A 12,954-nucleotide genomic window follows, 5' to 3' on the forward strand; every position below is an offset into this window, starting at 1 on the left:
CAGTTTTGGACAGCAGCACTTAGGACTTGGACATGCATCTTCTTCTAGAAGATTCCCTCTGCCCGTGAGGACGAATATGTGCATTTGTGCTTCCATGGTCACATTCCACTTAATGCTTTCTTCCACCAGCGCAAGCTAATGAAGTCTTTCTTCATACTTCTAGCATTTGCTTCTGTAATTTTTGGAGTGAGTTGGAGAGGATGTTCTAAGGACCCCCTCCTGCATCCACATTAGATCTTGTCTCATAAGTAGGCAATCCTGGCACACACTAAATCTGAGAGCCAGCAGCTGTTGCCAAGCAAATCAAGGAAGGAAGCTGAGGACAGAGATGGAAAGAACAAATAGGAAGTAGAGGTAAAGGCGGTTGGGATGCTCGGTTTGTCCAGTCAGCTCTGACCTCATTTCCTAAAGCCAGGGTTGGGCCTCTGGCTTCTGCTTATGTAGCCACACTTAATTTCTTCTTCTTTTTAATTGTCAATATGTCATTTTGTTAATGTGTTTTTTCAGTGACATTATATTAATAGAGGTATAAACTCTAGTTAGAAAGCCAATTCTATGGGCACAATGAAGAACTTATTTTAGAAAGCTTTCATAGAGTAGTGTTGATAAGTAGTCCATAATGTCATTAACTAAACATGCATTACCATGTTGATGGCCACATTGTTCAACAGTCTTGACATGCTATTTAGGAGAAACAAGAAACAGCAACTCCCCGTCCCCCAATATACACGCATCGTAAAAACAGGCTAAGACCAGGTTATGAGGTACTTGGAGGTCCTAATGAAACTGGGGTATATTGAAAAGTAAGATCACCAATGGCGTAATTTACACAGGGTAATTGATTAACACTGTCACTTAGAGGAAAGAGAGGTTGACACGCTTTCCTGGTTAGTGGTTTGGGTTTGGCCATAGAAAGAGAACACGCGTGCTTAGCACTAATGCTCTCCGTCTACACACCCACAAGGCTCTCCTACTCCCATGTTGACACGGGCAGTTTGCTTTTTGATTGGGTGACCATCCACTCACAGCATGTTTCAAACAAAAGCTCTTGGCCTCAACCTTCCCTTCCTGAGATTACTGTGGTTTCTCTTCTAACTGTCTGACTTCAGGCCCTCACAGTAAAGGCAACTACATCTTTTAGGGTCCAAGGCATCTGTTCCCCCCCCCCTCTCTCTCTCTTTATATATATATATATATATATATATATATATATATATATATATATATATATCCCTTTCTTTTTTCTTTCTATTTGTCTATTGTTTGTTTGTTTCAAGACAGGGTTTCTCTGTGTAGGGTTTTGTTTTTTGTTTTGTGTAGCCCCTGGGTGTCCTGGAACTCATTCTTTAGACCAGGCTGACCTTGAACTCAAAGATACACCTGCCTTTGCTTCCTGAATGCTGGGATTAAAGGCCTGTGTCACCAACTGCCCAACCCGATTCATTTTCCATAAGAGCAACTTTCTTCATTATATAAACTGACTCTCTCTCTCTGTGTGTGTGTGTGTGTGTGTGTGTGTTGAAAGGAAGAAAGGAAGTAGGTCTTGATCAGTTTTATGCATCGGTTGTTTTCCTCTTGGGCGTGCTCCCCTTGTTGTTGAGAATACTCAGGTCGGTACCACTACCATTCCTAGTCTTCACCAAGCTTGAAAGAATTTTTGATTAACTAGCTTTATAGTAGCACAAAGAGCTTTGGCAATCTCCAGTAGGACAGATGGAACTGTGCCTGGCAGGGTTTGATGTTCTGAGATGAGGTTTCCATCATCCCTTGTCTAGCCGCAGAAGGTGTTTTGGAGCAGGGAAAGTAAAACTGAGTTTGATGTGGGCTCTTTGACTAGATATGTGCTGCTGGGAAATAGTCTTTTGGCATGGACCTCTGAAGTTCGCTTTGATAAACAAGCACCTCAACGAGCATGTGATAAGGAAAGTATGAAACTACTCAACAACTACAGCAATGAGAACATTAAAAACAGGAAACAGAAGTCACAGGTTTTGTAAAGTGTCTGTATGTGATGACAAAACAATATTGTGGATCAGAACAGGGGCATCATTTTAAGGAAACACGTAGATCAGATTGGGCAGGGAACATTGAACGCTTAGGGGAAGGAGCGAAGGTATACACCGTTTGTATTTTGGAGGCATGCTAATTAATTAAACACTTGCAGCCATCCTGCGAAGTGAGTCAGTGTTCCTTATTTCACATATGAGGAAGCAAGGGCAGAGAGGATAAATGACTTGCCATCCTGCCAGCCAGAGAATCATCCCAGCCATACCGTTAGTATTTCCAGTGAGGTTTCAGAGGATGACTTTAATTTCAAATTGAGTCTTGGTCCTACACACAGCCACCAGGGTATAATCTCCAGGTCTCTGAAGTCACATACTTGGTCCTGCCTGAAAGGTTGGTTATGGTCAGTAAGGGTCTACTTGGAAGGTGTGGGGTTTTAAGTGCTTTCCATGATGACTTAAATTCGCACTCTTCTTGCATTCCTACTATAAATGCTCTATCTCTGAGTGCCACTTATGGGCTAGACAAGATAAAGAGCAAACTTTCTGGAAATTTAATTTATCCAATGAGTGGTAGCAAAGGAACTTGTTAGCTTGAAAGACCCACAGCCCGGTGTGGTTTGTAGCAATAGAATAGAAACTATTTAAAGGAACGAATTTCAGCTTTTGAAGCAGGGGAGGAGGAGGGTGATATTGGTGACAACTAGCAATAAGAGAAAGAGCCAGTGAAAGTAATCATTCCAGATTCAAGTTTTCTCCTATGTGATATAAGTTGTGTATGCACAGCGAGACCATGTATGATGCAGCATCCCAGGTGTGTTAGGAGAGGAGAAAGATGGGGAAACTGGATATGCTTTGGAGGACGGTATCCATCCACAAAAATTAGAGAATGTGGGTGCAATTATTTAAGCAGACCCTGAAGGTTGAACACAGAAAGCATGGGTCCTTTAGATGGTGTGATAGGCAGTTTCACGTTCCAGCTTGCCTGGGCCACTGGAGTGCCAAACTATTTGGTGCATTTTTAAAGGTGTTTCTGGATGCACTCTGGGAAACCGAGGAAAGCAGATTGCTCTGCCTAACATGGGTGTTCTGTATCCAACCTAGTAAAGATCAAAAAAAAAAAAATTCACAAAGTCTAACAGGTTCTCAAGTAACAGTAAAAAACTTTGCACTAACTGAGCTGATACGGTTTCTTTCAAGACATCAGACTGAAGTCAAAATATCTTTTTGGGTCTCCAGTTTGTCAGCTTTAGGCTTGAACTTATACCATGGACTCTCCTGGTTCCCCAGTTAGTTGGTGGCCATCTGAAAATCTTGGGACTCCACAACCTCTGTGATCACATAGTCCAATACCATACCCCATCACCTTTCTAATATAGATGGAAACAAAGTTTTATACACATGCTAATATTTTAAGGATAAAATGCCATTCAAGAGCAATGGTGAGCGGTGGCATGCCGAAAAGGACAAGGGCAGGCCAGTGTTAGGTCTGAGAGAGGCACACCTGGAAGTGAGAACACTTAGGGAAGTGGGCAGTGGGGGATTCACACGCAGTGCGTGCTTCATGCCAGAAGGGGTAGATCCAGAGATCATCACTGTTGCATTTTGCCAGTGTGAAGGGAACTAATTAATTAGAGACACGGGTGATCTTACAGTATTGGGAAATGTTGAATTTCCATGGAGAAGTTGTCAGGGGATTTCAGAGTGAGTCAGAGGAACTAAATGTTTAGGGGTATATAGTTCATAACGTATGATTCATAGGGGGAATTTGGTGTTCTAAAAATGTCGTTGAAAAGTAGGTTTTTCTGGATTTTTTTTTTTGAGTTCAGATTTGCCTTATTAGTAACATGGCTCTCATATGAAGTGATTTGCTTAGGGGACTTAAATTATAAAAATTTGAATTTTTATAGATTAATTTTGTAGATTAACATTAATATGGAAAAATTTTATAATGATATTTCTTAAATTAATTTAGAGACTAAATCTCAGTAGGTATTGAATGACTAGGTGAAGAGCTAAAGAGGGTTCAAAAATGAATAAGTAGCAAAGTGGTCATAACCTCAAGTCCTGCCTTCTGTATTTACCAACACACCTAAAGACTGCTATTTTCCTCCTTCCTCTAATCTCTAAAGGTATATCTTAATGAAGATAGAGTCAAGAATACAGAAATATGGCTGGAGAGATGACTCCACAGTTAAGCATGCTTACTACTTTTCCAGAGGACCCAGCTTCTTTGCTTAGCACCCACAACCATCTGTAACTTCAAATTCCAGGGGATACAACAGGCATATAATGGGTGCCTATAAATGAATGGAGGCAAAACATTCATATCCTTATAGTAAAATAAATAAATCTTTAGAGTCAGAAATAATTGGTGCATAAAATGTTAAGGTATTTATAAATATGAATTACCAGGGGGGAAATTGGTAATAGACAGTCACGACTCCTTTATTTGGAATGATGTCCAACTGAGCTACAGTACACTCATTTCATATCTCTATACTACTATCAATAAAATAGAGGTTACACAAATGATATAATCAACGTGGAAAAGAATATAAACATGTTAAACAAAAAGATTAACATAGTAACAACTCATATTTATTAAGTAATATATGTATGCCTCTTAATGTTTTAATTCATTTAGCCATTACAGCTTTAAGTGGTGGGCATTATTATTGCTTCCATTTTGCAAATGCAAGAACTGAGACACACAATAAAGCTACTGTCCAGGGTTAGACATCCTGGGATGAAGTAGAGCTAGGATGGAGCACCAGGTCTCAGAGACACAATAGAAGATTTATTATCATATGATTCAACTCTCTAGGAAAAAAATATATGCAAAGAAAGAATGCATTGATTTTAAAAAGTGGAAACTGTTCTTAATGTTAAGGCTATTATCTTCTATGATCTGCTGCTTTACTGCCCATCAAAATAAACATAATCCTGTTAGTCTGAAAGTATTGAATGGGTTGCATGGCTCCTTTGGGGAAAATGTGCACTAATTTTTCTGGCTTGGGATGGTTAATCTGCAATGGTATTAACTAAACTTCATTTGTTTTCTCCCTTGTGAATCTGGTTACACCCACCTGGCATCCTAGGGAGACAGTTGATATTACCATAGAGAGATCTAAAATAATACGTTGCAAGCCAATATTTATTTTGGAGGACTTTGTGGAGCCTGTAGGTTTACATGAGGCCATCTCTCTTTTTTTTTATTTTAACCAAATTATAATTACATCACTTCTCTCTTCCCCTCTTCTTTGTGGCCCTTCTCATGTGTCTCTCCCTTTCAACTTCATGGCTTCTGTTTCTTTGACTATGAATGCTATTAATACACACAAACAAATATAAACATACAATCTCCTGGGTTGATTTAGGGTTCCTTGTGTGCATATGATTGCAGATTTCATCCCCGGGAGAGACCACTTTTCTCTTTCTCAGCAGTCTTTAGTTGCATATAGTTCTATGTCTAGGGGTGGGACTCGGGTGAGATTTTGTTCCTCTCGCGTGTTACTATATCTGTTGGTATTGTCACTGTTTAGGTCTTGGCTAAGGAGTCAAATTGTTGATGTATCATGGGTATAGCTTCCCTGTCATTTCTAGAAGACACAATTTCAAACAGACTCCCTGGTCCTCTGACTCTTCTACGCTGTCTAGCTCCTGTCTCTTAGTGTTGCCTGAGTGCAGGAGTTGTGTTGTAGATGTGCCCATCGGGGCTGGACTCTCGGCAATCATTGGTTCTGCGTTTTGACCTGTTGGAGCTTTCTGTAGTGGTCTATTTGCTGCAAAGAGAAATTCCTTTGATGCAGAGTGACAGCTACTCTCATCGGTGGCTCTAAAAATAAGTTTTCAAGTGAAAACTTCACCTCTCTGAAGAAAGAGATTGAGGTAGACATTAGAAAAGGGAAAGACCTGTAACGTTTGTGGGTTATAGAACTAATATTGTGGAAATGATGCCCTGGATCTGGAGTTGCAGGTGGCTGTAACTCTGCATGGGTACAGGACACTAAACCCTGGTTCCCTGAAAATCAACAAGTGCTCTCAACTGCTGAGCCAGCCCTGAGAAAGAACATACTATAATGGTATCGTCCCATGGTATCTGATTGTTTTTTTAGTGCTCGCGAAATAACTTTTGCCATTATCTCATTTAATCTTTACAAAATATTACCTTTATTGTGCAGATAAAGAAATTGAGGACAAGATCATGTAAACTGCAAAGCCAGGACTCAATCCCTATACTTCTTTTAAAGATAACAGTCAAGCTAGGTATGTGTGCATCTGTCTGCCAACCTAGCCTCCCTTACAGCTTTTATTTCTCACTTACTACGGTATTGTGTGCACTTCTCCAAGTAAAGGTGTGAATAACACTCAGTATTTTAATAATCACATGGTAACTGGCACCATAAGGTTGCATTGCAGTCTATTGGTCTTCTCCCTTATGTTAGTAGACACCAAAGTTGCTTACCATTTTTGCCACTCCTCACAACACAATTGGAACAAACATCCTTGTTCCACATGCCATATGTACTGGTACTTTAATTTTTATGGGACCGATTCCCACAAGAGGACCTGCTGAGTCAACGGATATAAGCTTTTAAAATTTTAATGTCATGTCAGATTCCTCTCCCTGAGGCTGGGTCAAAGGCATTCTCACTGATGCCGAATGAAAGTGCACAATTGTCTTGGTGGCTACCAGCATTACAAGCTTTCAGTTGTATGTTTGTTCTACTCTCTTTTAGGATGAGCTGCATACAGCATTCTGACTTTAAATCTCAGCCTCCGCTTTCCTGTCAAGATGTCTCAAACCAGAGAGCTGGAGTAAAAGAATTTTAAATTATCCAAGGGGATAAATATTCACAATTTTATAAACTTGGGCTCTGCTAAAAGACTGCCTTTTGGCTTCAGCCACTGTTTTGCATACACATGAGATATCAATAAATAATAACCATTATGACTGAGCATCAGAGTTGATAGTATGGTCCGTTATGAGCGGTTCTCCTCATTAGCAGCACCATTATTTTGGTGTTTGCAGCAATTTAGCATTCACAGTTAAGTTGAAACTAGAGCCATTGTGTATGGAAGACAGTTTTAGCTCATTTACTCCAAACCCACTCTGCATACAAGTGCACTTGGCTCACACCCTATGGTGTAATGTCAGGACTAGAAGTGAATGAAAGCAAAGGAAAAAGGTCTCTGACAGGGAGCATATTACCACATCCTTGGATGCTCATGCCGGCAGGACCACGTTACTAAATTACTAGTTTCTGAAAGGATTCGGATTTTCATTTCCCTCTGAGTGACCCAGCCAATTTCTGGTTACAGGAATGGAAAAGCTCCTGTTCTAATCTCTTTGTATATGTGTGTCTTCACTTGTGGGTTTGTCAAGACTCGCAATGGTGCTGTACGGACCATTGCCTCAAGTAGAATATTGGCGTTCACAGGTTTCTGGTTCATATATCATAGCTCTAAAACATAGCACAGACCTGGGTATGTGCACTACCAACATCACACATGGTATTTTTAAACTGCTGAAGTGATGGATGCAGGGAGTTGTCCCTAGTATAACTCTTGTATTCATTTGGCTTTCTTTCTGATAACACTGTAGCTGGTGAGGGACATTGGTGGGAATGTGTATGTGTCAAAACAGAAGAAACGCAACAAGGAAGGGTAGAATAGACAATTCGTTAAGCTCCCAACACAGTCTGTTGTATACCTCACACCAGTTCCTCCACCACTCTAGTCTCAGTTCTTTCCTTTGTAAAAACAAATACTAAAAGAACCTGCCATTTCCCAAATTCATAAGGACGAAGTTAGTACTGAACACACACAAATTCGTCCTCAGCACAGAGTACACCCATTGCTTAGTACACCCAGTACTAAGGTATGTTGATTCTTACTAAGCTCCTCAGACTAACTCACCAGCGTTCAATCAGCTAGCCCGGATAGAAGATGAAGTCACATATGACACACCACACCACTGCTGTCACCTGCTTTGTTTTAATTTTTTTCAAGAGGCATATGGTAGGATTTAACGTTGATGTAAGCTTATTCTCATTTTATAGGCTTGGCAATGTTGTCTGTTGAAAGCACCCTATGATACAAAAGGAGACAAATAAACCAACACTTCTCATGTGGGAGAAGACACAAGTGTCTGTCACTGAAGTTAATGAGCATGTTAGCAGACACACCACTGCTTGGGAAAATTTTGGTTATTACCAGATAAGTGTCCTAGGAGCTAGTAGCGAAATTGACATTTTGCCATAGCAACAACTTTGGCTGCTTTCAGCTTCTGCTTTAAATAGCTCAAGAGATGATATGGCTTGAGATTAAAAGGCCAAACAGAGCATGTGCTTATACATGCTCAACTCATGCCTTGCCGACAGTGACTGGAACACTTTTCGATTCCATTCCTGCCTAGGTGCTGTTATTTGTTTCCATGACACTGGCTCGGGGAATGGAGCTGAGCACATTCAGTCATTCCAAGTGATGGATTAGATAGTAATTGATGTGTGCTATGAAACTCACATCTGGGCCTTCCACCAACTGAGAGCCAGTTTGATTTGATCTGGCGAAAGGAGTTTTAAAGCGTTTGGTTTTTAAATTACAGTGATTTATAGAAAAGCACCTCTCCCGATAACTATCAGCTGGTAACAGGTCGAGTTCCCAGAAAAGGCGCTTTCATTATCCTGATTCCTCCAGACGGCAATGCTCGAGTGTTCGCATTCTCACCGTGCCTCCTGGAGCTGTGTCTTCCACGCTAGGATGTAGTGTGGTTGGGATGTAAATTATGTGGGGCTATTGGACAGCGCTTAGATTACCAAAATTGTGAGAATAAAGCACTTTATTCCACAAAGCTAGGATTTTTTTTTAACTCTTTAAATTTATGTGAACAAGAATGTATTATTTTCTTTTGACTCAAAGTACATAGAATTTTCTGCACAAAAACTGTTAGGACCTTAAATTTCTCATTCCTACACCTCCCTCTCTGTTATATTATTTACCTAATGCATATAATGTAAAAGCATCAAATAGCTCCTTCTTCTCTTCTTCTTTCCTAGGAAGACTCACAGCAATCTGTTGTCTTTATTCTTGTTGCTGATCTCACCTTCATATGATTAGGTTTCTGTCTATACGTTATCTTTTCTAACAGTTTTCAGTTTACATTTTTAAAAAGACTTCTGGTTGGGAAATAAAAGACTTTTCTTCCTTCTTAGGGGGATTTGAAGCATCATTGAGCAAGAAAAGTGTTCTTAGAGCTACGTAAGACAGTCCTTAAGTATCATTGTCACCCCTGGGGAGCTGAAGGAATCATTAGCTCTGACTTTCCTTGCCCTGTCCTGTGACTGCTGGAAGCCTGTGGTAGGGAGAGCATTTTGGCATCTTGATATAGATATGAATAATTTGCATTGGTATGGATTTTAAGGTTAATTTTGTAATGTGTATATGTATTTCTGATCTTGATTAAGGTATTACGATAGTGTAGTTCATTTAAAAATGTAATGTATAATTAGGAAATATAGGTTGTTAATGAATAATCATCGATAATAGTCAAGCTTATAGTTATGTTAGATTTTCTAGATATATAGAGATATACTTCACTTAGATAAGCATTCCTAATATCTTTCAAAGACTACAGAATATGGCATTTAATGTTTTAATGACTTAGATTTTTCATGACAATGAGACATGTCTGCTCCTGGCAGCACCAATCTACTTCAAGAGGAAGATGGGCATCGAAGAGGCTCCTTATGGAGTTTGATAGCCATTTGGGCAAGAAACTGCTCTTGCCTGGACTATTGCATAAACTGGACATAGAAAACCCTCAGAGAGAGGACTGTTGAACTTGCCTAAAAGTGAGATGATCTTTCGGGGTTCCTGATTCATGAAAGAGTCTATGAGACATTCTGCAGGACACAGCAGATACTGACTGAACTGCTTTTAAAATTTCCTGCTTCATGGAAAAGTCTGCTGGATACTATGGGCCTATAGGCCGAAGATGGATGCCCCAACAGTACAGAGGAACTTTGGGTGACTGTCCAGGCAGCAAGATGTCTCTGTCATTTCTAGAGTTTTGGAAGTAGCTTACTTCTTGTTCACCTAGGTAATATTGTGTCCTTCTGGAGTCTTTGATGGAGTTGAAGAATAGATAGATAGTTTTCCTTAATTATGATAAAAGATAAAGTAGATATAAATATTGTAACTGTAATTCTTACTTGATAACTATTTTGTTATATGTAATTTTGCTATGTTAAAGTTAAAGCCTTCTTTTTTGTTTAAACAGAAAAAAGGGAAATGATGTGGGAGGGTCTTCTGTTTGAGTTGATTTCATTGGTTAATACAGAGACTGCCTGGCTCGTTTGATTGGCCAGCCCTTAGGTAGGCGGAGTAGACAGAACAGAATGCTGGGAAGGGAAGTTAATAAATAGCCATGCCTCGCCTCTCTGGGGCAGACTGCCGTGCCTCTCCTCAGGGAGACAGATGCCATGAAGCCAGCCACCAGGTCAGATGTCCTAAATCTTTCCCGGTAAGACACCACTTCGTGGTGCTACACAGATTATTAGAAATGGGTTAAAGCAAGATGTGAGAATTAGACAATAAGAGGCTAGAAATAATGAGCCAGGCAGTGTTTAAAAGAATACAATTTGTGTGTTGTTATTTCGGGTAGAGCCGGGCAGGATGAAAAGCAGGCCTTCCCGCTGCTCCTCACTACAGCATCTTCAATCAAATACCATTTTCCTGTATAGGTTTTTGCAGCAGCTCCCAGTGCCTCTAAAGCCTGCTGTATGTTTGAATACTTGGCATCTTGTTCACGAGTGATTGTGATTTGGCAAATTCTAGGCAAGGCTTGAGAGTATACACTTTTGACAGTGTGGGTGGGAACATTTTATGATGTTTATGTTGCTGGTCCTCAAGCTACTTCACCTGGCTGGCAAGTGTCTAGAAGGTTCTGGTCTCCAGATGTTGTTCTTCCTTCCTTTTGACATTTTTTTCCTTTGCCTGAGATAAAATATATGTGAGCACACATTTTGGACCATTTAGTGGTACAATTATTAATACCTTATGATTGTCCATGTAATAGTCTGAAGTAAATTATATAATTCAGTTTGTAATATTGAACAGCCACAAATGCGGTAGGTATTTTCCAACCCATTGGACACATCAAGGTAAATAATACCAAGATCCTTAGTCTCACAAAATCCCAATCCACTTTTTAAAAAGAATATATGTAGAGGAAATACATAATTATAGATAAAACAAGCGTATACTAGGTAGAGATAAGTGCTAGTCAGGCTAGGGTAAGGGGTAATGGATGGGTTGGGTGAGAGGAAGTAAGGGAGTGAAGGTGGTGGTGTGGTGAGGGGTCGTGATAGGATGGTGTGGCCGGTTCAATAAGAATGACCCCCTCAGGCTCATTTCTTTAAATATTTGGTTCCCAGTTGGTGAAACTGTTTGGGAAGAATTAGGAAGCATGACCTTGTTGGAGGAGTTATGTCACCAGGGATGAGTTAGAGGTTTGAAAAACCCATGTCATTCCCAATTAACCCTCTGCCCAAACTCCACACCTGCCTGTCTGATGCCATGTTCTCTGCCATGATGGTTGTGGGCTCACCCTCTGAAATTGCAAGCAAGCCCCAATAAACTCTTTTTTTTTCCCATAAGTTGCCTTGGTCATGGTGTCTCTTCACAGCAATGGGAAGGTAACTAAGAGAGACGGTTGAGGGTGTTCTGAAGATGATATCCTGATTGACAACTCAGCCCTTGCCTAAAATCTATGACATAATTCAAATGATTACGTTTGTTCTTAAACAAACAAATAATTAATTCAAGCACAAAAATGAAGTAAAAAATGTATTGTGTGAAAACAGAGAGTTCTAATTTATCAGAACCAAACAACTCAAGCTTGTACATGGATCACACACTTAATAGGATGTTTCTTTTTGAGCAAACACTCACTGTCTGAGGAAGATGTTCAGTCTGCTAGTGCACCAGTTAAAATGGTATCCACAGATATATCTAAGTATCCCAGAGCATCACTAACCTCTGAAAAGAATTAACAGATGCCAAGCAAGGTGTAAACAACATCGAGAACCTGTCTACCGACATGCCTTACCTGTCACTGATCAGGACATCTAGTATGGACTCTGGTGTTCTCAACCAGGTAGAACTCTTCATTTTTCACATGAGTATCCTGAAAAAAAAAACGGATGGTGACTTACTGTCTGCATCTCTGAGAAGGTAGGAGGTCTGGGTCCAGAAGAACAGGGCATTCTAAATAAACACCTTTCTGGTCTTGCCACTCCACATTATTGTCTCTGAGAACAGTGCTTCACTGAATAGAGCTTTCAAACGGGATTCTTAAGATGTTTAAAGGACAGGTTCAAACGGGGTAGTAATTCAGAACCATCTTCTCCCTGGTGAATAAAGAGATGTGGGATCCAATAGTGAAGATTCCTCAAGCACTTGTGTTCCTGGTTGCTGGGGACACAGAAAATAGGTCAACACCAACAGAGACACCAGACAGGCCTCTCTCAAATATGCTTGGTAATTTGGCAGGATAGCTACTATAGCTGACCCCCAAATTAGGCACGTCTCCAGAGAAAAGCAGCTATCCCTACAAGATGCACTTTGGAAAGATTTACGAATAAGTCTCTCATTGGAAGACAATGTTAAATTTGTTAATCCTCTCAAAATTGGTAAATAAAGAATGCCTATTTTTATTTCTTAGAAAAGGGATGGGGATTCAGAGAGCTGACTACTGTCTGCTCTCAGTGGGCTCTTCATGTGGCATGTGTGTTGAGTGGTGGTGATCACAGAAACATTTGAGAAACTCTAAGGTTTCTTCACCCTTTGGGTATCTACTTACTTTTGAAAACACTGCAGGTAGGAAGCATCCATGAGACAATTTGTCTTCTTTGTGTAAGATGGTCTTGGTTTGGTTTAGAACTTC

Source organism: Arvicola amphibius, chromosome 7 (assembly GCF_903992535.2).
Source record: "Arvicola amphibius chromosome 7, mArvAmp1.2, whole genome shotgun sequence".
NCBI lineage: Eukaryota > Metazoa > Chordata > Mammalia > Rodentia > Cricetidae > Arvicola > Arvicola amphibius.